General features: G+C 43.6%; 9 non-coding genes across 9 annotated transcripts; all 9 read right to left on the bottom strand.

Moving 5' to 3' along the window:
• Positions 1–2,692: 2,692 nt before the first annotated feature.
• trnaq-uug (transfer RNA glutamine (anticodon UUG)) lies at positions 2,693–2,764 on the bottom strand. Its single transcript has one exon. It is a non-coding gene; the product is annotated as a tRNA-Gln (tRNA).
• A 5,201-nt stretch (positions 2,765–7,965) lies between these two features.
• On the bottom strand, positions 7,966–8,037 carry trnaq-uug (transfer RNA glutamine (anticodon UUG)). The gene has a single exon. It is a non-coding gene; the product is annotated as a tRNA-Gln (tRNA).
• A 90-nt stretch (positions 8,038–8,127) lies between these two features.
• On the bottom strand, positions 8,128–8,200 carry trnaf-gaa (transfer RNA phenylalanine (anticodon GAA)). Its single transcript has one exon. It is a non-coding gene; the product is annotated as a tRNA-Phe (tRNA).
• Positions 8,201–8,508: 308 nt separating this feature from the next.
• trnaq-uug (transfer RNA glutamine (anticodon UUG)) lies at positions 8,509–8,580 on the bottom strand. The gene has a single exon. It is a non-coding gene; the product is annotated as a tRNA-Gln (tRNA).
• Positions 8,581–8,795: 215 nt separating this feature from the next.
• On the bottom strand, positions 8,796–8,869 carry trnai-aau (transfer RNA isoleucine (anticodon AAU)). The gene has a single exon. It is a non-coding gene; the product is annotated as a tRNA-Ile (tRNA).
• Positions 8,870–8,957: 88 nt separating this feature from the next.
• On the bottom strand, positions 8,958–9,029 carry trnap-agg (transfer RNA proline (anticodon AGG)). The gene has a single exon. It is a non-coding gene; the product is annotated as a tRNA-Pro (tRNA).
• A 2,872-nt stretch (positions 9,030–11,901) lies between these two features.
• trnaq-cug (transfer RNA glutamine (anticodon CUG)) lies at positions 11,902–11,973 on the bottom strand. The gene has a single exon. It is a non-coding gene; the product is annotated as a tRNA-Gln (tRNA).
• A 7,988-nt stretch (positions 11,974–19,961) lies between these two features.
• Positions 19,962–20,035, bottom strand: trnai-aau (transfer RNA isoleucine (anticodon AAU)). The gene has a single exon. It is a non-coding gene; the product is annotated as a tRNA-Ile (tRNA).
• Positions 20,036–20,123: 88 nt separating this feature from the next.
• trnap-agg (transfer RNA proline (anticodon AGG)) lies at positions 20,124–20,195 on the bottom strand. The gene has a single exon. It is a non-coding gene; the product is annotated as a tRNA-Pro (tRNA).
• Positions 20,196–21,901: the final 1,706 nt, after the last annotated feature.

Raw genomic sequence — 21,901 nt, 5'->3', positions numbered from 1 at the left:
TAGCAGCAGAGTCTGTAAAATAACATAAAACACTAAGCACATGTCACCAACACACTTGTATGCGTTAAGTGATACTCACCACATGTAAAGAGCTGTCTCCGGGCTGCGGACTCAGACGCAGGTGGTACACGTGGTCCTGCAGCTGTTGAACACGTATTTTCGTTAGACATATATACTGCATAATATACTGTAATGATTTTAAAGCTTGCAAATCACTTACAGGGTTTGGCTGGAGACAAAATCTTTTGTGCCAGCTGTGAAGCAGATAAATGCTTCCCCCGCGCCACCAGGGCCTTCACATTGGTCGCCAGCAGTGGCCTGTTCTTAGTGGCAGTAGGTGGAGGAGGAACAGACACAGTGGCAGTGGGCACAGCAGCAGTGAGGACAGATGCAGTGGGCACAGTGGTGGTGGGCACGTGGGCTGGAGCCTGCCTCCTCAGCACGTATGCTTTGAAAAGGGCCATATTGGTGTTAGGCCTGGCCTTTGCCTTCTTCAGGTAGGCCTCCTTGCTTGGGTCCTCATACACCTCCTTCATTGACCTACCCTTAAAATCCCCAAACTCCACCATCAGACATCCAGAGTCTCCTGTCCTCTCGGCTTCCTGCAGGATGGCCTGTTTTTTCTGATACACCTCCACAGCCTCGCCTACCTCCCTGATCTGCGAGGTGTATATGAGGAACAGGTGTTTGTTTTGCCGACAGCGGGTTGTCCCTCTCCTCCTCCCCCAAAATGCTGCTGACCAGATAGCAGGCATACCCCAGTGAGTTCTCCAGCAGCCACAGGAACCTCTGACCCTGGTGTTTCCCAACCTGGATCTTGCAGTGAGCCAGAACCAGGAACTGGTCTCCAGGATTCCCTCCATTCTGCCTCACAAAGGCAGTGGCCTCAGCCAGGACCTCCTCCTTACACCTGGCCCTCCCTGCCAACACGATCTCCCTCCTATTGGCCTCCTCAGTTGGCCCCATAAGGAGTCGACCCTCAGAGGTTCTTCGTAAAACCGGGTATGCATACATAATCTGAAAGGACACAGGCATAAACAGAACGTTACATAGCTGTCATATTCCAACTGAAAGTATTTTACTACAGCATTTGCTTTTTATGTAATTAATTATTATAATATTATAATAATTAATGATTATTATTATTATGAGCATAAACATTATTGTTTTTTATACAACTGTGAATCACTTTGAATTGCCTTGTGTACAAATTGTAAATAGTGTGATGAACTTATTAATAAGAAAATAAATAACACTTCTTGGTACAATCTTGCTGGTATCATGCCCTGCTTAAATCGTTTTGTTTTGTTTAGCTTTTGTGGCAGAGATTACTAAGAAACACCAAATATAACAAAGGCGTTTATGCCAATTCATAATAATATGATCATCAAACAGATCTAAAACTTAAAATGGTATATCAAATCGTTTTGGTATATCTTTTATAACATAGTTGAGAATCATTTGTTGAAACAAAAAAACACTTGTTTTTGCCTATTCATGTCTTTTTAAATATGTATAACATAGTATTTAAAAAGATAACATAAATATGTATACTGGTGTATAACATAGTATAGTATAACATATATGAATTAAACTTTTTTTAAAGGTTTTAGTAAAAATCTTCTTGTGGTCAAAATAATGTAATGAATGACACAAAAAATACTAAATTAACAACAACAAAAAAATGGTTTAAGGAGGATATAGCTTAATTAGCGGTCGGCTAATTATCTTGACAGTAGTGGCATGTTTTTTACTGTATATCATGGTAAAGTTGCAGGTTCACATGTACAGAAGAAAACGTGTGCTATTACACGCTAGCTAGCTTTATTGGCATGTTTAATTGTCTAAAAACAAACACTGTTTATGAATAAATAATGATCGATTATACAGTCGTGAAGAATAGACTTACCTGTTGCAAAGATTGCAAAGATGACGATAATAATAGCGGTCGCCGATTGGTCAAAAGTAAGCCACAGGAGCAGAGCCAGGAGAGAAACGCGATTGGTCAAAAGTAAGCCACAGGAGAGAAAGGCGATTGGTCAAAAGTAAGCCACAGGAGAGAAACACGATTGGTCAAAAGTAAGCCACAGGAGAGAACGTGATTGGTCAAAAGTAAGCCACAGCAGAGAAACACGATTGGCTGACGTGGGCTTACTTTGGGCTTACTTTGACTCAATCGGTAGGAAGCAGTAGGCGCAAGCGAGAGGTAGTGGGATTGATGCCTGCATTCTCCAGTGCTATCACCTCTGTTTTTTCCCTCCCTTCCGCAAAGAACCTAAAAAGGTTCCACCGAGATTTGAACTCGGATCGCTGGATTCCAAGCGCAATTTTTGGATTAAATCTACAATTAAAAGGTAGCCAGTGCAAAGTTGCCAGCACAGAGGAAATGCGGCCTGTTTTTTTGTGGTCATTGGAAATCACGCTGCAGCACCTGCACACGTGCTAGGGATCGCGCCTCGTCTTTGTCTTTGAGAGCGATGGACACCTCTTCTCCATCATCGAGGGGAATTAGCTCAAATGGTAGAGATCGCTTAGCATGCGAGAGGTAGCGGGATCGATGCCTGCATTCTCCAGTGCTGTCCATCCTTTTTACGCCCCCCTTCAAGGGGCACTACCTAGATGAGCTCTTGCGGCTCAGTGCTGCCGAAAAAGTTTTTTCGAACGAGGTACTGCACACATTCCTGGCAAAAGCAGGTCCCACCGAGATTTGAACTCGGATCGCTGGATTCAAAGCCCAGAGTGCTAACCATTACACCATGGAACCTTGGCGTGTGTCAACTTTTCCCATGAGCAGCAGAGATTTAAATCATTGAGTCCTGAAGCACGATAGCAAGGAGCAAATGAAGCCTTTGCTTTTTAAGCCCATGTTTCCCCAATTCCGACTCGGTTTGAGAGTGTCAATTTCACTGCCATGTCACCAGTTGCGCATCACCTCTGTTTTTTCCCTCCCTTCTTGCTGCTGCCGGGCCGGAAACATTTCAGCTTCCATGGCTTAAAGCGCAATTTTTTGATTAAATCTACAATTAAAAGGTAGCCTGTGCAAAGTTTCCAGCACAGAGGAAATGCGGCCTCTTTTTTGTGGTCATTGGAAATCACGCTGCAGGACCTGCACACGAATAATGAGAAGCTTACTTACAGGAGCCTGGTCTGCAACACTGGACCCAGTTGATGTTGCAGGAGCAGAGGCAGCACTTGGCTGGACAGAAGGCTGTGGAGGAGACTGCAGAGGAGGCTGAGCAGGGCGCAGAGGAGGAGACTGCAGAGGAGGCTGGGCAGGGCGCAGAGGAGGAGACTGCAGAGGAGGCTGGGCAGGGCGCAGAGGATGAGACTGCAGAGGAGGCTGGGCAGGGTGCAGAGGAGACTGCAGAGGAGGCTGGGCAGGGTGCTGCAGTCCTGTGTGTGGCTGTAGTGAGGATGGTCCTGGTGCAGAGGGACAGGGGTTGAAGGCCTTGCTGGAAAGATGGGAGTTGCTCTTTCCAGTGGACAGGAAGCTCTGCAGGCGACTGGGACACCTGGCCAGGGGTCCACGATGCTGGAGGAGCAGGATAAGGGGCAGGAGCAGGGGCAGTAGCACGAGCCGGGGCAGGAGCAGGGCCTCTCGAGCCTGCAGTGGCTGGAGCGTAAAAAAACACAACAAAATTATCTTATTGTTTTAGACTTTCACTGCATGACTTTCTCAGCTCTGCTGGACAGCTACTGCGATTACAAGGTTTACTGCAAAGCATGTATGATTAGTAGAGAGATGACATGATGATGAAAAGATGGAAGGAAGCAGTGAAAATCATCCTGTTTTTCATCCAAGCACCATTAGAAGAAATACAAGAAGAAAAAAAGATGGGATCAGCCAAGTGTGAAGCGAAGCAGACTAAACACTACAACAGCCACTTATTCCAAGGGGAGTGGGGGAAGTGTGAGATGACAAGAATGAGCTTTAGTCTGTGATTACGATAAAAAATGAAATAAAACCTTTTACATACACCTTTAAATTATCTTTTTTCCTTTGAGGATGTTCACTCAAAGAGTGAATGTAGATTGACACCTGAGAAGTGCCATTCATCCGTGTAGCGACTGACCGAATCCTGTTTTCCTTTCACTACTGAACAAATATGAACACATATATGTTTAATTCACAAAACCTTGAATCATGTGAAATGGTGCCCCAATGTCTGCCAGCAGGTCATTGATTAACTCCATTTATTAAAGAAAGATTACCTAACAGGATCATCTTCTGTAACTCTCCCTCTTGCTAGTTCATAAAACTTTATGACCCCCAAAAGGAATTCCAAGGGAATCACAGCTCCCACTTGAATTCTGATGAAGAAAGACTAATAGACTCTGCAATCTTATATTTTCTATAAGTATAACGACTTAAGAAATGTATAAACATGAATTTGATCTTTCCTAGGTCATGGTAGCCGGTATTATGGCTTTATAGTCGTGTGAGTGAACATTAAATGTGTGTAATTCTGCATATGAATGTAACTTTATGTTTCTTCTACTCGTTCTGGCCATTCTTGGTACCTGTTTGACCGTCTTGTTTTGACTAAACCAGTCATACATAGGATATTACATTAAAATGTATTGTTCTGTGTGTACAATCTTTCTGGCTAGAAATGACAAAATTTTATAGCATCATCAATTATCCTGACAAGACCTCCTCTCTATAAGAAACTGACACAGGAGTTTCTCAAGAGAGCACTTTCCCTGTGAGAGGTTTCCGGTCCCATGGCTCCTTAGGGAGCTTTACACCGCGTTTCTTTTCTATTCCTTTCTTTACTAAGTTTTATTTTCATTTTCGCCTCTCCCTCCCGAGGGAGATGAACTCTGAACTATTTCCTTGGTAACTTCACGTTCGGTGAACCTTTAAAACTTCACGCGAGTCTGCTCGCCCCGGAAGACACGAGAGAACAAGCCTATAGCACCGAAGGACAAACACGCATACGACTCTGCGTTCCTCAGCAACACAAAGAGAACCATATACACAAGTATAGGTTATTGATTTGATTTGATTGATGTGATTTCTTGTTGCCTCTCTAAGGGTTATTGTCTGTGATTTTTGCCATGCTGCGATCACCCCGGTGATCTCTCTCATCCTGACCGTTAGTTTCACTTTCTCATCCTCTATCTCTCTCTCTCTATATATATATATATATACTTCACTCTCTCTCTCTCTCACTCAATCTCTCTCTCTCTCACTCCCGTTGTTATTCGTTTGTCTTGTTAGTTTTACTGTTTATTGTACATACATGTATCCCTGGTTTAAATGTAGAATTCTGTATCCGTAGTTTCTTTTTATTAAAACCATTATATTCTTGATTGCTAATTGTCTAAAGTGCTCATTTTTACAAAGTCAATGAAGTGTTCGACCCTTTAGCTACAAAGCTTTACAATTCGTTACTATTTCAGTAACCTAAATTTTATAATAACAAGAAGGTGATTTTTCATGGCCAGAAAATAGCTTTTTTGGAATTATAAGAAAGAGATAATTTTTGTTGAAAATTGATAAGTTAATCTTACGGCCGTTTGCTGGACAAACAGATTGTTCGATAACTAAATTAATTCCATTTAAGGTTATCTCAAATAATCGATCTGTAATAAGACTATTGATATATTAATGACGAACCATAACCCATTATGGTGATCATTCATATATACAATCGATCTATTTTCAGCTTCGATAATTTAACTGTAATGTGCAATATATTAATCATTCATGATTAATTATTAAATTCCCTATATATAATTTGAGCTAATTTAATGTAAGACTCATTGTCGCTACATCTGTGTTGTGAAATAAAATAATATGTCATTTAAAAAAGAATGTTTTGTTTTATTTGTAATTGTTTGTAAAATATTGTTTAAGATTTACATACCTTGAGGAAGTTGTTCCTCAGCTTGCGAGGCTACAGTTGCCATCTCCAGGTCATCTTCCTCCTCAAAAAAATCCGTAGCAGCAGAGTCTGTAAAATAACATAAAACACTAAGCACATGTCACCAACACACTTGTATGCGTTAAACAGATACTCACCACATGTAAAGAGCTGTCACCGGGCTGCGGACTCAGACGCAGGTGGTACACGTGGTCCTGCAGCTGTTGAACACGTATTTTCGTTAGACATATATACTGCATAATATATACTGTAATGATTTTAAAGCTTGCAAATCACTTACAGGGTTTGGCTGGAGACAAAATCTTTTGTGCCAGCTGTGAAGCAGATAAATGCTTCCCCCGCGCCAACAGGGCCTTCACATTGGTCGCCAGCAGTGGCCTGTTCTTAGTGGCAGTAGGTGGAGGAGGAACAGACACAGTGGCAGTGGGCACAGCAGCAGTGAGGACAGATGCAGTGGGCACAGTGGTGGTGGGCACGTGGGCTGGAGCCTGCCTCTTCAGCACGTATGCTTTGAAAAGGGCCATATTGGTGTTAGGCCTGGCCTTTGCCTTCTTCAGGTAGGTGATGAGAGTCTGGGCCTCCTTGCTTGGGTCCTCATACACCTCCTTCATTGACCTAGCCTTAAAATCCCCGAACTCCACCATCAGACATCCAGAATCTCCTGTCCTCTGGGCCTCCTGCATCATGGCCTGTTTTATCTGATACAACTCCACAGCCTCGTTACCTCCCTGATCTGCGAGGTGTATCTGAGGAACAGGTGTTTGTTGGCCGACAGCGGGTTGTCCCTCTCCTCCTCCCCCAAAATGCTGCTGACCAGATAGCAGGCATACCCCAGTGAGTTCTCCAGCGGCCACAGGAACCTCTGACCCTGGTGTTTCCCAAACTGGATCTTGCAGTGAGCCAGAACCAGGAACTGGTCTCCAGGATTCCCTCCATTCTGCCTCACAAAGGCAGTGGCCTCAGCCAGGACCTCCTCCTTACACCTGGCCCTCCCTGCCAACACGATCTCCCTCCTATTGGCCTCCTCAGTTGGCCCCATAAGGAGTCGACCCTCAGAGGTTCTTGTGTGTGAAAGGACACAGGCATAAACAGAACGTTACATAGCTGTCATATTCCAACTGAAAGTATTTTACTACAGCATTTGTTTTTTATGTAATTAATTATTATAATATTATAATAATTAATGATTATTATTATTATGAGCATTAGCATTATTGTTTTTTATACAACTGTGAATCACTTTGAATTGCCTTGTGTACAAATTGTAAATAGTGTGATGAACTTATTAATAAGAAAACAAATAACACTTCTTGGTACAATCTTGCTGGTATCATGCCATGCTTAAATCGTTTTGTTTTGTTTAGCTTTTGTGGCAGAGATTACTAAGAAACACCAAATATAACATAAAGGCGTTTATGACAATTCATAATAATATGATCATCAAACAGATCTAAAACTTAAAATGGTATATCAAATCGTTTTGTATATCTTTTATAACATAGTTGAGAATCATTTGTTGAAACAAAAAAACACTTGTTTTTGCCTATTCATGTCAATTTGCCTATTCATGTCAAAGGATCTGCCCTCATGTTGTTGCAGTTTGTTTATTTAAGAAATTCATAATAAATAATAATAAAGCAAGATACCCTGTTGAAATATGTGTAATGTGTGGTTTATATAAACTGCAAAGGTAAAGTATACTTTAAAACTGATTGTGACCGATGTGAAGGGGGAGGAGAATGTATACGTGCGTCACGTTTAGTAAATAAAACACTTCCGCATAGGATACACCTGTGTATCCTCGCTCATGACTCCTCTGAAAGCCTCCTCACTCCTCGATCCTCGCCTCCTCGCGGTGCAATTAGAGAATTGAGATGTCCTTCAAGATGGCTGAGCTCGATCGGTTTCCGGGTCATAGGATGGAGGACAGAGGAACGAGGAGACGAGGAGGGATATTGAGAAGCACCCTATGTTTCCCCAATTCCGACTCGGTTTGAGAGTGCCAATTTCACCGCCACGTCAGCAGTTGCGCATCACCTCTGTTTTTTCCCTCCCTTCCGCAAAGAACCTAAAAAGGTTCTACCGAGATTTGAACTCGGATCGCTGGATTCAAAGCCCAGAGTGCTAACCATTACACCATGGAACCAACACACCCTCCCAGCTGTCTGTCTGAGAGGCAGATAGCGATGAGGCTAGGTGGAATCAGGTAGCCTAAAGGAGGCGGGCGTGGCTCCTCTGCCGAAACCCGAGATTGAACCAGGGACCTTTAGATCTTCAGTCTAACACTCTCCCAACTGAGCTATTTCGGCCAGGTACTTCTGCTGTTTAGCCTGGCAAATGAAGGTCCACCGAGATTTGAATTCGGATCACTGGATTCAGAGCCCAGAGTGCTAACCCTTACACCATGGAACCTCGGCGTGTGTCAACTTTTCCCATGAGGTGCAGAGATTTAAGTCATTCAGTCCAGAAGCGCGATAGCAAGGAGCAAAAGAAGCCTTTGCTTTTTAAGCCCATGTTTCCCCAATTCTGACTCGGTTTGAGCGTGCCAATTTCACCGCCACGTCAGCAGTTGCGCATCACCTCTGTTTTTCGCCTCCCTTCCGCAAAGATCCTAAAAAGGTTCCACCGAGATTTGAACTCGGATCGCTGGATCCAAAGCCCAGAGTGCTAACCATTACACCATGGAACCAACACACACTGCTAACTGGCTGTCTGAGAGGTGGAATCAGGTAGACTAAAAGAGGCGGAGGTCGTTGCTCTGCCAGACCCGGGATTGAACCAGGGACCAACTGACAACTGAGCTATTTCGGCCAGGTACTTGTGTGGTTTAGCCAGCATGGTTGTATGGGAGACCGCCCGTCATTTTTGAGAAGAGCAGAGCGAAGGTCCCAGACAGAAAATGAGTGGCCCGTACGGGGATCGAACCCGCGACCTTGGCGTTATTAGCACCACGCTCTAACCAACTGAGCTAACCGGCCTCTCTCTGGCACATTTTATCCCCAAATGCTCAGAAATATCCTGGTTGCCCTAATCAGGCTGAAGAGATTAAAAGCAAAGCCTAATAATGGGCTCGTCCGGGATTTGAACCCGGGACCTCTCGCACCCTAAGCGAGAATCATACCCCTAGACCAACGAGCCGAAACATACATCCTCCCTGCTGCTGTCGGGCCGCAAACATTTCAGCTTCCATGGTTTAAAGCGCAATTTTTTGATTAAATCAACAATTAAAAGGTAGCCTGTGCAAAGTTTCCAGCACAGAGGAAATGCGGCCTCTTTTTTTGTGGTCATTGGAAATCACGCTGCAGGACCTGCACACGAATAATGAGAAGCTTACTTACAGGAGCCTGGTCTGCAACACTGGACCCAGTTGATGTTGCAGGAGCAGAGGCAGCACTTGGCTGGACAGAAGGCTGTGGAGGAGACTTTAGAGGAGGCTGAGCAGGGCGCAGAGGAGGAGACTGCAGAGGAGGCTGGGCAGGGCGCAGAGGAGGAGACTGCAGAGGAGGCTGGGCAGGGCGCAGAGGAGGAGACTGCAGAGGAGGCTGGGCAGGGCGCAGAGGAGGAGACTGCAGAGGAGGCTGGGCAGGGCGCTGCAGTCCTGTGGGTGGTTGTAGTGAGGATGGTCCTGGTGCAGAGGGACAGGGGTTGAAGGCCTTGCTGGAAAGATGGGAGTTGCTCTTTCCAGTGGACAGGAAGCTCTGCAGGCGACTGGTGCACCTGGCCAGGGGTCCACAATGCTGGAGGAGCAGGATAATTGGCAGGAGCAGGGGCAGTAGCACGAGCCGGGGCAGGAGCAGGGCCTCTCGAGCCTGCAGTGGCTGGAGAAAAAAGAAAAAACTTACCCACTTACAGGGTTTCGCTGGAGACAAAATCTTTTGTGCCAGCTGTGAAGCAAATAAATGCTTCCCCCGCGCCAACAGGGCCTTCACATTGGTCGCCAGCAGTGGCCTGTTCTTAGTGGCAGTAGGTGGAGGAGGAACAGACACAGTGGCAGTGGGCACAGCAGCAGTGAGGACAGATGCAGTGGGCACAGTGGTGGTGGGCACGTAAGCTAGAGCCTGCCTCTTCAGCACGTATGCTTTGAAAAGGGCCATATTGGTGTTAGGCCTGGCCTTTGCCTTCTTCAGGTAGGTGATGAGAGCCTGGGCCTCCTTTCTTGGGTCCTCATACACCTCCTTTATTGACCTACCCTTAAGATCTCCAAACTCCACCATCAGACATCCAGAGTCTCCTGTCCTCTGGGCCTCCTGCAGCATGGCCTGTTTTTTTCTGATACACCTCTACAGCCTCGCCTACCTCCCTGATCTGCGAGGTGTATCTGAGGAACAGGTGTTTGTTGTCCGACAGCGGGTTGTCCCTCTCCTCCTCCCCCAAAATGCTGCTGACCAGATAGCAGGCATAGCCCAGTGAGTTCTCCAGCAGCCACAGGAACCTCTGACCCTGGTGTTTCCCAAACTGGATCTTGCAGTGAGCCAGAACCAGGAACTGGTCTCCAGGATTCCCTCCATTCTGCCTCAAAAAGGCAGTGGCCTCAGCCAGGACCTCCTCCTTACACCTGGCCCTCCCTGCCAACACGATCTTCCTCCTATTGGCCTCCTCAGTTGGCCCCATAAGGAGTCGACCCTCAGAGGTTCTTCGTAAAACCGGGTATGCATACATAATCTGAAAGGACACAGGCATAAACAGAACGTTACATAGCTGTCATATTCCAACTGAAAGTATTTTACTACAGCATTTGTTTTTTATGTAATTAATTATTATAATATTATAATAATTAATGAATATTATTATTATTATTATGAGCATAAGCATTATTGTTTTTTATACAACTGTGAATCACTTTGAATTGCCTTGTGTACAAATTGTAAATAGTGTGATGAACTTATTAATAAGAAAACAAATAACACTTCTTGGTACAATCTTGCTGGTATCATGCCATGCTTAAATCGTTTTGTTTTGTTTAGCTTTTGTGGCAGAGATTACTAAGAAACACCAAATATAACATAAAGGCGTTTATGAAAATTCATAATAATATGATCATCAAACAGATCTAAAACTTAAAATGGTATATCAAATCGTTTTGGTATATCTTTTATAACATAGTTGAGAATCATTTGTTGAAACAAAAAAAACACTTGTTTTTGCCTATTCATGTCTTTTTAAATATGTATAACATAGTATTTAAAAAGATAACATAAATATGTATACTGGTGTATAACATAGTATAGTATAACATATATGAATTAAACTTTTTTTTTTAAAGATTTTAGTAAAAATCTTCTTGTGGTCAAAATAATGTAATGAATGACACAAAAAATACTAAATTAACAACAACAAAAAAATGGTTTAAGGAGGATATAGCTTAATTAGCGGTCGGCTAATTATCTTGACAGTAGTGGCATGTTTTTTACTGTATATCATGGTAAAGTTGCAGGTTCACATGTACAGAAGAAAACGTGTGGTATTACACGCTAGCTAGCTTTATTGGCATGTTTAATTGTCTAAAAACAAACACTGTTTATGAATGAAAAATGATCGATTATACAGTCGTGAAGAATAGACTTACCTGTTGCAAAGATTGCAAAGATGACGATAATAATAGCGGTCGCCGATTGGTCAAAAGTAAGCCACAGGAGCAGAGCCAGGAGAGAAACGCGATTGGTCAAAAGTAAGCCACAGGAGAGAAAGGCGATTGGTCAAAAGTAAGCCACAGGAGAGAAACACGATTGGTCAAAAGTAAGCCACAGGAGAGAACGTGATTGGTCAAAAGTAAGCCACAGCAGAGAAACACGATTGGCTCACGTGGGCTTACTTTGGGCTTACTTTGGCTCAATCGGTAGGAAGCAGTAGGCGCAAGCGAGAGGTAGCGGGATCGATGCCTGCATTCTCCAGTGCTGTCCATCCTTTTTACGCCCCCCTTCAAGGGGAACTACCTAGATGAGCTCTTGCGGCTCAGTGCTGCCGAAAAAGTTTTTTCGAACGAGGTACTGCACACATTCCTGGCAAAAGCAGGTCCCACCGAGATTTGAACTCGGATCGCTGGATTCAGAGCCCAGAGTGCTAACCATTACACCATGGAACCTTGGCGTGTGTCAACTTTTCCCATGAGCAGCAGAGATTTAAGTCATTGAGTCCAGAAGCACGATAGCAAGGATTTAAGTCATTGAGTCCAGAAGCACGATAGCAAGGAGCAAATGAAGCCTTTGCTTTTTAAGCCCATGTTTCCCCAATTCCGACTCGGTTTGAGAGTGCCAATTTCACCGCCACGTCAGCAGTTGCGCATCACCTCTGTTTTTTCCCTCCCTTCCGCAAAGAACCTAAAAAGGTTCCACCGAGATTTGAACTCGGATCGCTGGATTCAAAGCGCAATTTTTTCATTAAATCTACAATTAAAAGGTAGCCAGTGCAAAGTTGCCAGCACAGAGGAAATTCAGCCTGTTTTTATATACAACATTCAAAAAAATATGTACAAACAAATCACGTTTGGTATAGTATTCAAAATAAATCACTATTTACAAGTAAAAAGAAAACAAACAAACAGAACTGAACTATATACAACCCATTAACCTAGAACAAATACAACAGTTTGTGTATATGTTGTGGGCAGCAAAATGAATCACAATCAAATTGAATAATTTTTTTTTTATAAAAAATAAAAAAATCAAATAAAAAATAGTGCAATTATTTCGGTATTAGTTTTGCAAAACAACTAAATATTTTACTATAATAAAAACAAAATCTTCACAACATAAAATACAATGATGTACTATTTTCTCATCATTCTAAGCCACTGCTCTTTGGTTAGGGTCTCCCTGTTTGGGCAGTAAATTCTGCCTTTGAACTGGCTATGGCCAGTGTCTGTGGTGCATGGCTCTCCACATTTAGTGCATCTGTTGGATGTGACTGTTCTAGTGTATTTACGCTTTTCTTTTTGTGGAGTGTCTTGCATTTGACAAGGGCCAGTTGTGCTCTCAGAATGTGGTGTGCAAACTCTACTGGCTGCAGTGGTCTGGGGTGGCGGCAGAAGCAGAATGCTACTTGCTGTGGTGGTTGGTGGCACTATTAGTGGCATGTAAAAAACTACTGGCCGAGCTGTATGTTGTTTTGGCTGTATGGTTCTCAGCTCAGCTCTATCTTTGACAACTAGCTTGGTTTTTGCCAAACCAGCCGTGTCAGGTGGCATGTTGTAAGTGTATTCATGCATGTGTGGTGTGACTTGAGTGGGCCTAGTGTTTACTGGGAGTAGTGGTTCACTGGCAACAGGGCGTTCATCAGGCAGTACCAACCCTTGCATCAGAATTGCAACTTCTTGTGCCTTGAATCTTTTGTTATGCCACTGTATCAACGTGGTCTGATTTACAGTAACAAGTTGCAGAGTTGTATCTTTCATAATAATGCCGTTGATTAAAATGAGCTGTCGAATCTTTTTATAATCATTTAGAATTAGTGACCATCTTGAAAGGGTTTGGTGTCCAATTTTCTTGGGGCTATTATGAATGTTGCACAATCTGATAAATATTGTTTCTACAAGACGGCTGCAGTTTGGCCACTGAGCAGCTGAACCAGTAGAACCAAGTATACACCTTTTTGTGCTTTCAACTCCTGCAAATACAGCCTTCTTTTTCGGAGACCTAAACCGACCAGTGAGCAGTCTCTCCTGATGTCGAGCAGCGTAAGAAATCCGGTCCTTATCGTGTTGCTCCAAGTTCTGCCAAAGACCCACAATGGTACTGGCCCGCTGATTGGTCATTCATTTCTTCGATTCATTTCTTAGCTCCACCAAGTATTCCGCAAGCTCATCAACACGATCCATTCCTGCCAAACTCTGTTCATCCACGGCCTAGGAGGAAGTATTACATTAGATTTGAAGTATTTCAAGAAGGTCAAACATCAATAAATATAAAGCATACTGGTATTTCTCTTACAACTTGCTCTGAAGATGTAGATTGTCCAGGTAACCCAGACGGGACCCCGAGCAGGTGAGTGGACTGGACAGGAGGAGCAGACGCATGTTGGACCCCCAGCAGGTGAGCGAACTGGACAGGAGGAGCAGACGCATGTTGGACCCCCAGCAGGTGAGTGGACTGGACAGGAGGAGCGGGTGCAGACGGGACCCCCAGCAGGTGAGTGGACTGGACAGGAGGAGCGGGTGCAGATGGGACCCCCAGCAGGTGAGTGGACTGGACAGGAGGAGCAGACGCATGTTGGACCCCCAGCAGGTGAGTGGACTGGACAGGAGGAGCACACGCATGTTGGACCCCCAGCAGGTGAGTGGACTGGGAAGGAGGAGCAGACGCATGTTGGACCCCCAGCAGGTGGGTGGACTGGACAGGAGGAGCAGACGCATGTTGGACCCCCAGCAGGTGAGTGGACTGGACAGGAGGAGCAGACGCATGTTGGACCCCCAGCAGGTGAGTGGACTGGGCAGGAGGAGCAGACGCATGTTGGACCCCCAGCAGGTGAGTGGACTGGACAGGAGGAGCAGACGCATTTTGGACCCCCAGTAGGTGAGTGGACTGGACAGGAGGAGCGGGTGCAGATGGGACCCCCAGCAGGTGAGTGGACTGGACAGGAGGAGCGGACTGACCAGAAAGCTCAGGAGCACAAGAAGCAGGTAGCACTGAGATCATATCAGATGTGTCCAAAAGTTAATCCGCAAGAGTGACCTCAATATGTTCAAGTTCTTCAAAGCCCTCATCAGTCTCTACTGGCTCTTCCAACTGCTCCAGCAATGTATTTGCCTCCTCGGAGTCTGGCGCCATACACTGTAGTGGTTCATTGTTCTACCTCAACAGATACTGCACTCCAATCAGTTCACCTGAAAATGCAAAACCAATATTTAAAAAAAAAAAAAACTACATAGAAACAGAGAAAGAACTATGAGCATAAACATACAATATTAAATATGAATACCTGTGTACTTCGCGGGTGGTGTAAAAGAAGGAATCAGCTTCCTGCCAAAAACCTTCTCATAATCTTTATTAACGCTGTGAACCAGCTCGCCCGAGTATATGCGCAGGCCCGAGGTCTCTGCCTCCAGAGCAGCTGCTGCCCTGTTGTGGTTCCAGCGATGTAGCCCATCTAGTAGGTAGATCTGGAAGTTGAGCAAGCTTGCACTGTTTCCTAAAGTAAATACAAAAAAACGGCAAAAGGAATAAGGTCAAGTATTTCTGTTAAACATAAACATTATTGTGTTGCACGTACCTGGAATGAACCGGTTTAAATGACAGTGGAATGACTCCAAAGATGTAGGACCTCTGGCACAGCGCAGTGTCTGCAGTTGCACTCCTCCCTTGGTGATGGTGCCAGTCTGTGTGTACAGCGCCACACCATCAGTGGTGCATCCCACAGCCAGGCATCGCATATAGTGCCAGATGTCGAGGCGAACAATCAAGTTAGGCCATCCAGCAAATCTGGCCTTCAGCTTGGTCTCACCCACATCCTTGCAGCAGCCACAGTCCACATAGAGAGCAACAGGAGGGTCTACACCGGCAGCTTTATACCTGCGAGAAATAATTATCAAAAATAATTAAAGAATTTCATCATCAAACAACAGTAAATTACAAATGCAAATTGTAAATAGCAAATTCTAAACTAAGGACAAGTTAAATTACATGTAAGAGAAAATGTATTACAGGTAACATACCTGTCTACCAAGCCAGCTGCCATAAGATCCAAACCTGGTCCCTCACCAGCAGTCAAGACACTGATGAGCACTTGACCCATCTCGTTACCAACGGATGACAGCCACTGTGCAGTGCCTTTTGCCGGTCCTGAGAGCTTTTTGGTGATCTAAAACAAACATATATATTAAACCAATAGTAGCAACACCTTCAATGGTTCTATTGCATTAATATAGAGCTTATGCGTGTAATGTCATAAACAAAATTTTGTGGTTATCTCTGCAATGTTATTCTTGTTTTAATCTTTGAATTGTCCCCTCAATTTGACATTCCATCTTATGTTATTGTTTAAGTTGTTCATTCATTTGAGGTTCCATTTCTATTTAGATTTAAATATAAATAGAATTTGCATAACCTCAATACAATAATAATTAAAGATGTACCTTTCTGGTGGAATCCAGTTTTAAGATGGATCCATAAGTGGAGGTGATACTAGCCTTGATATCCTCCAGCCTGAACACGATGTCTTGGCTGTACACCACTGAAAGCCACTTATAGCTGGGAATTGCCACAGGTTGGGGAGGCTCTTCAAATGTTGGTGGCATCAGACAACTTTTGCTGGTAAAAGAAGCACACTCGCTGGTATACCGCGCAACCCTTTTCAGCCACTCTTCACTGTGGTTCTCTTTCAATTGGCCAATCAGTCGGACAGGGCCATTCCCCAGACCACGTTCCCGTAGGAGGCGTATCACCCTGATGTCACAGGCATATCTGTAATAAGAAATAAATTAAATATACATGGATAAGCAACTGACAAAAATCACACAATAATGTAACATACCGGCGGGTAAGAATGACCCTAAACTCAGAACGATGGGCCATGTCCAGCTGCTCAAGTATTTCCCTATTCCAAGACAGGTAGCTGCGGCGGCACTTGGAGCAAATCAGAGTCTCTGTGACCAGGTTGTAAAAGCGGTCAATGTCAAGGACCTGACGCACCCGTCTGTGAAGACCTCCACTAGTCAGAGGGCTTTTACAGGCTTGGTCCGCGCACAGCAGCCTGACTTTCCACAGCCTATACGGCATCCACAGCAGTAAGGGATGGGCAAAAAATCTGGCTGATGTTGGTGCCTGGTGGTAAATAAGGGATGGCTGTGGATTGAAATACCACAACTGGAGATGGTCCTGGAGCTCCAAATTCCCAAGAGCACCAACTCTGAACAATCCTGTGGAGACCCATTGGTGATCCTCCTGGGGCATGGTTTTAGGCCACAGGAGAGGAACTGCAGCAGAGTGCTCAGGCTGGAATGCGCTCTGTAGACAGAAAAGGACAGGTCAAATAAAGATAAAAAAAATACTGTAAAAAAATACTAACCAAACATAGTAACAAGTGCAATGTTTTACCACATCCACTCCTAAACTCTGCCCCTCCACTGGCCGATGCCGTTGTTTTGGAGGCGGTAATGGAGGAGCAAGAAAAAATGATTCTGCACTTGGAAGCTGTGGTGGAGAGATGGTTTGAGGAGGACCACCTGCTAGCACTGGAGCCTCACACACACGGGCAGCTGCATTTGTAGCAGTGGTTGAATGACTCTAAAAATACAAGGTATAAAAATATTGTATCATTGGAATTTTTTTTGTAGCAAAGAAATAATAATTATTCATTACTTACATGAGCTTTCCGTCCAACATGTAAATTTGGCTTTGCACTCTCCACATGCTTTCCACCAAATCTGGACTTATTAAACTTTAAAGAGAGAAGTATTAATATGACAACTGTGAACCATTTTAAAACACATGCCATCATATGTACCGAGGAAAGGGTGAGCTTGGGCCTTTTCACCAAACTTGCGGGTGTAGTGTCAGCTGTGGGACGTTCTACTGGAGCAGTGGTTGGGAGCTGAAATATGACAAGAATATAAAATATTTCCGTTATGAATTCTCTCTCACATAAAGCTATAAAACCTACCTACCATTAAGGAGCTACATTGCCCACTAGGTGATTGGTCTGCACTGCTTGTGGGTCTAGATGAGGCTGTAGGCACTTGCTGCTGCATAACAAAAATGTATAAAACAGTGCATATATACAGTATGAAATACAGTATGAAAGACTTAGAAAGATGATGGACAAAATCACCAGTGATTTAAAGAAAGCACAATACTACTGTTCTATTCCATGTTAATAGTGTTAATAGTATAAACAATAATGTATAAGAACCCCTTTCATGCAAATGACGTGACAAATTTAGATGTGGGTTTTTTATTCAGTTATTAGTGATGTAGTTAGTTTCAACCTTATGACCTTCTTTTACCTACTACGCAATTTCCTCTGCTGTGGAACAGACCTGTTGCCAAACCAACCCAGATAGAAACAACAGAAATTGTCCAAGAATACATTAATGTTAAGAAATACCACATCTTTATATTGTGTGCACACTGCATCAACTGTAGTTAAACTGAAAGAGCCCAAATTAGCCTACCTAATGAATGAAATCCACACAAACACATCTGTGGCTGGGAGAAAAGCGTTAGCTGTCCTTTCAGCTGCAGAGGGCACTTCTCTATCTGTAAACAAAACAAAAGATGCCACTTATATTTATTTGTACAAGTTCTTGTTTTATGCTCATACTGTACATACTGAAAATATAATATGTCTACTACTCAAAATTAATGTATATATATATATATATATATATATATATATATATATATATATTCCTTTTGATACTTTTTCTACATACCTTCTGATACAGACTGTACCACTTCTTTTGCCTTGGAGCAGGTCGGTTACCTGCATCTGATGGCCAGACACCAGTGGAGGCAAAAGACCTAAAGCGCGAGACCCACTCAGTATCATCCATATCCTTGTGGCTTTTGGATTGTTGTTTGGACATTTTCTGTAATGACAGATACGCAGTTTTATTCATGTTATAGTGTAATTACATTAAGTCATCATGGCAAGGGCCCAAAATGAGGGATTACAGAGATGTTTTACGGAGGCAATCTTACTATTCCTAAAAAACAGAAAACGTAAGCCATTTCATTAACAATAAATACAATAACTATAAATAACATACCTGAGCGGAATATAAATAACAGCGGGATATAAATAATTAAGCGGTGTTTGTGCTCAAAGATTGACAAAAATTGACTACGTGGTAATTTTTCCTGGTCCAAAATGACCGCCACATTATAGCAGTTTATAAATCCAAAATAATGCATACTGTATATATCATCACCTAATGTTGTGATAGATCTTGTGATAGAGTTTTTGTAAACATTACAAATTTTGAACTTCTTTTTGCTATTTATGGCCTGTATGCCTCATTGACCTGGGCTCATACAAATTGTTTTGTAGTAAAACATATAATGTAACTGTTATGGATTATTTTGACTATAACAAATACTCAGATTAAACATTGTGTTATTTCAACTGTGCCCATGTGTTAAAATGAACATGTGCCTGAATTTTATTTTATATACTTATTGTATTCTCATCCATTCACTTATGACTGGTCATTTTTTACCACAAGTGTATAAAAGTTAAAATAGCACCCAACAGGTAGAGACATTATCCAAATTTATTTTGTTACATTTTATGCCAGTGTTACAGTAGACTAGTACAATGAGATTTATTGTACATTGATTTATCCATTTCCTATAAAGTAACAAACACTATCAGATATGCTATTTTACTAGTTAATCCTGTCAGAAAACAAAATAAGTTTCGTTACTGACAAAAATGTACAATTGCCAAGCTCGATGATAACGTTAGCTATAGTTAACATAACGTTAGCTAACGTTACCTATACAAAAAAAATAAGGTTTGCTTGCTGACTGAAGTTACACAAAGTCAGACAAAATCGAATAAAACTATTTACATTACAAATTGAGCTGCGACAATTATACCTTATTACTTACAATTACAGCTAACGTTAACTTACCTGATCGTTTTACGGAGCAATCTTGCTATTCCTAAAATACAGAAAACGTTTATTAACAATAAATACAATAACTATAAATAACATAACGTTACCTGAGCGGAATATAAATTACAGCGGTGATGCGTTTATGCTCAACGTGTGGTGATCGGTGTATGAAAAATGGACATTGCCATTTCATTGGACGGCCAAAAAAGAGAATATGAGCGGAGATTGGATGGAATCTGCTCAAACTCAAAGATGGACAAAAATGGACTATGTGCGGTGATTTGTCTATGAAAAATGGACCTTGACATTTCATTGCACGGCCAAAAATGGAGCTCGTAACGTAATTGGTTTTGTAAAAGATGGAGCTCGACATTGTATTGGATAGATTTTACAGACGCACGGCTGTCAGATACCGCCATTTCGGCCAGGTACTTGTATGGTTTAGCCAGCAGGGATGTCTGGGAGACCGCCCGTCATTTTCGAGAAGAGCAGAGCGAAGGTCCCAGAGAGATAATGATTGGCCCGTACGGGGATCGAACCCGCGACCTTGGCGTTATTAGCACCACGCTCTAACCAACTGAGCAAACCGGCCTCTCTCTGGCACATTTTATCCCCAATTTCTCAGAAATATCCTGGTTGCCCTAATCAGGCTGAAGAGATTAAAAGCAAAGCCTAATAATGGGCTCGTCCGGGATTTGAACCCGGGACCTCTCGCACCCTAAGCGAGAATCATACCCCTAGACCAACGAGCCGAAACATACATCCTCCCTGCTGCTGCCGGGCCGCAAACAGTTCAGCTTGCATGGCTTAAAGCGCATTTTTTTTATTAAATCTACAATTAAAAGGTAGCCAGTGCAAAGTTTCCAGCACAGAGGAAATGCGGCCTCTTTTTTTGTGGTCATTGGAAATCACGCTGCAGCGCCTGCACACGAATAATGAGAAGCTTACTTACAGGAGCCCGGTCTGCAACACTGGACCCAGTTGATGTTGCAGGAGCAGAGGCAGCACTTGGCTGGACAGAAGGCTGTGGAGGAGACTGCAGAGGAGGCTGAGCAGGGCGCAGAGGAGGAGACTGCAGAGGAGGCTGGGCAGAGCTCAGAGGAGGAGACTGCAGAGGAGGCTGGGCAGGGCGCAGAGGAGGAGACTGCAGAGGAGGCTGGGCAGGGCGCAGAGGAGGAGACTGCAGAGGAGGCTGGGCAGGGCGCTGCAGTCCTGTGGGTGGCTGTAGTGAGGATGGTCCTGGTGCAGAGGGACAGGGGTTGAAGGCCTTGCTGGAAAGATGGGAGTTGCTCTGTCCAGTGGACAGGAAGCTCTGCAGGCGAATGGGACACCTGGCCAGGGGTCCACAATGCTGGAGGAGCAGGATAAGGGGCAGGAGCAGGGGCAGTAGCACGGAACAGGGCCTCTCGAGCCTGCAGTGCCTGGAGCGTAAAAAAACACAACAAAATTATCTTATTGTTTTAGACTTTCGCTGTATGACTTTCTCAGCACTGCTGGACAGCTACTGCGATTACAAGGTTTACTGCAAAGCATGTATGATTAGTAGAGAGATGACATGATGATGAAAAGATGGAAGGAAGCAGTGAAAATCATCCTGTTTTTCATCCAAGCACCATTAGAAGAAATACAAGAGAAAAAAAGATGGGATCAGCCAAGTGTGAAGCGAAGCAGACCAAACACTACAACAGCCACTTATTCCAAGGGGAGTGGGGAAGTGTGAGATGACAAGAATGAGCTTTAGTCAGTGATTACGATAAAAAATGAAATAAAACCTTTTACATACACCTTTAAATTATCTTTTTTCCTTTGAGGATGTTCACTCAAAGAGTGAATGTAGATTGACACCTGAGAAGTGCCATTCCTCTGTGTTGTGAAATAAAATAATATGTCATTTAAAAAATACTGTTTTGTTTTATTTGTAATTGTTTGTAAAATATTGTTTAAGATTTACATACCTTGAGGAAGTTGTTCCTCAGCTTGCGAGGCTACAGTTGCCATCTCCAGGTCATCTTCCTCCTCAAAAAAATCCGTAGCAGCAGGGTCTGTAAAATAACATAAAACACTAAGCACATGTCACCAACACACTTGTATACGTTAAGTGATACTCACCACATGTAAAGAGCTGTCTCCGGGCTGCGGACTCAGACGCAGGATGTACATGTGGTCCTGCAGCTGTTGAACACGTATTTTCGTTAGACATATATACTGCATAATATATACTGTAATGATTTTAAAGCTTGCAAATCACTTACAGGGTTTGGCTGGAGACAAAATCTTTTGTGCCAGCTGTGAAGCAAATAAATGCTTCCCCCGCGCCAACAGGGCCTTCACATTGGTCGCCAGCAGTGGCCTGTTCTTATTGGCAGTAGGTGGAGGAGGAACAGACACAGTGGCAGTGGGCACAGCAGCAGTGAGGACAGATGCAGTGGGCACAGTGGTGGTGGGCACGTGGGCTGGA

This window comes from Siphateles boraxobius, unplaced genomic scaffold (assembly GCF_051911475.1).
Source record: "Siphateles boraxobius isolate OS27281-9 unplaced genomic scaffold, OSU_SipBor_1 269, whole genome shotgun sequence".
NCBI classification, from domain to species: domain Eukaryota; kingdom Metazoa; phylum Chordata; class Actinopteri; order Cypriniformes; family Leuciscidae; genus Siphateles; species Siphateles boraxobius.
This window is presented reverse-complemented; position numbering and strand designations above follow the sequence as displayed.